The sequence below is a fragment of the Corvus brachyrhynchos genome, unplaced genomic scaffold, assembly GCF_000691975.1.
Source record: "Corvus brachyrhynchos isolate BGI_N302 unplaced genomic scaffold, ASM69197v1 scaffold245, whole genome shotgun sequence".
Classification (NCBI taxonomy): Eukaryota; Metazoa; Chordata; class Aves; order Passeriformes; family Corvidae; genus Corvus; species Corvus brachyrhynchos.
The window spans coordinates 6,751,425-6,753,616 of NW_008238988.1; positions in this window are offsets into that span (position 1 = coordinate 6,751,425).

The following is a 2,192-nucleotide window of genomic DNA, read 5'->3' on the forward strand; positions in this document are numbered from 1 at the left end:
CTACCCTATGCTGTCCCAGATGTTCCCCGGACTGAATCCAATGGGAAATGCCAGGCTGCGCTTTCCATCAGGTGTCCTGATAAATAAATCTCTTTAATTAAAGGCAGCTCTTGATTTCTTTTTCAATCCAATCAAAGACTTTCTTATCTCTTGAGTGGTCAATCTGCCCAGCTTTATCTGCATCTCAGTATTCCTGTGTGTTCCGAGCCAGCAGGGAATGGGATCAGCAGGGAGAAGCCTCTTGCTGGGCGAGCAGCAGGACCCGTAATTCCAATTAGGAGGAGCTCTAGGGGCGGTTTAAGCCCCAGCTGGGCTCTCCCTGTGCCTGCAATCACCACCCATTAGCAAGGAAGATGATTTAGGAGCAAGTCTTGGAATATTTTCTCCATTGAAGCAAAAAAAGGATTTGGATTTGTCTCGTTCCTCATGTTCTGTGAGGAGAAGCGAGGCTGAGGACATTGACCCCCTGACATTATTGACCATTGACCACTGACCATTGACATTATTGACCCCTTGGAAGGGACATTATTAATTCCTGGAAGGGACATTATTCACCCTTTGGAAGGGACATTATAAACCCCTAGAAGGGACATTTTTGACCCCTGAAAGGGACATTATTAACCCTTGGAAGGGATGTTCACCCCTTGGAGGGAGATTTTTTAACCCTTTGGAAGGGACATTATTGACCCTTGGAAAGGGACATTTTTAACCCCTGGAAGGGACATTGTCACCCCCTTGGAAGAGACACTTTTAAACCTTGGAGGGGACACTTTTAAACCTTGGAGGGGACATTTTTAATTCCTGGAAGGGACATTTTTAACCTTTGGATGAGGTGTTTTTAACCCTTGGATGGGACACTGTTGACCTCTTAGAAGGGACATTATTAACCCTTGGAAGGGACATTATTGACCCCTCGGAAGGGACATTTTGACTCCTTGGAACAGACATTATTAACCCTTAGAAGGGTCTCTCCAAGGCTGATAGAATGAGGGGAAGGTGCAAAAGAACATCAGTGATGATTCCCAAGGGAATGGGAAGAACAGCCCGGAAGGAATGTTGGTAACATCCAGAGGAACAAGGACATGAAGGGAACAACCCCCATTGTCACCAGGAGTTCCTCAGCCTGAGGAGAGCTCCTGAGGGGGTCCCTGTGGGTGAATCCCAATCCATGTCCTGGTGCTGAATTTGGGCTGGGGCAACCCCTGGGATCAGTCCAGGCTGGGATGAGCAGATAGAACAGTCCTGGGAAAGGATTTGGGTGCTGTGGGTGAGAGCTGGAAATGCCCCATCCCAGAACCCTCCATGCCCTGGGCTGAGCCCCAGCGTGGGCAGCAGGAAAGGGATTGGGATTCTGCCCCTCTGCCCTGCTCTGGTGAGGTCCCACCTGGAATCCTGGCTCCAGCCCTGGATCCAGCACAGGAAGGACCTGGAGCTGCTGGAGAGAGTCCAGAGAAGGCACCAGGATGAGCAGAGGGATGGAGCAGCTCTGCTGGGAGGAAAGGCTGGGAGAGCTGGGAATGTCCAGCCTGGAGAGGAGAAGCTCCAGGGAGAGATCATTGTAGCCTTGCAGGAAAAATGGAGAGGGAGGATTTCCAAGGGCTGGAGGGACAGGACCCAGGGAATGGCTTCCCAGTGCCAGAGGGCAGGGCTGGATGGGAGATTGGGAATTGGGAATTGCTGGCTGGGAGGGTGGGCAGGGGCTGGGCTGGAATTGCCAGAGCAGCTGGGGCTGCCCCTGGATCCCTGGCAGTGCCCAAGGCCAGGCTGGACATTGGGGCTGGGAGCAGCCTGGGACAGTGGGAGGTGTCCCTGCCATGGCAGGGGTGGAACTTTGAAGTCCCTTCAATCCCAAACCATTCCATGATTCTGTGATGTTTAAGGTGATGGTGTAGCTGTCACATCCCAAATCCAGCCCAAATCCTTCCATGATTCTGTTGAAATCCATCCCATTCCATGATCCTTTTTGACTTGGGGGAGGAAAAACCTCTCCATGACCTCCCACCTCATTGACATGACAGGAGATCAAAGCCTGCCTTGCCCTAAACATCTCTGATCTCGTGGAATCTGTGATTAGGATCCAATCTCCCGGCTCCAGGAAATTGCTTGCAGGTGCCAGGAAGGAATTCCCCTCCAGCCACAGCTGCCTGAGCTCCTCCTGCCTGTGTGTGCTTGGGAAAAGCTGAAGCAGCAGG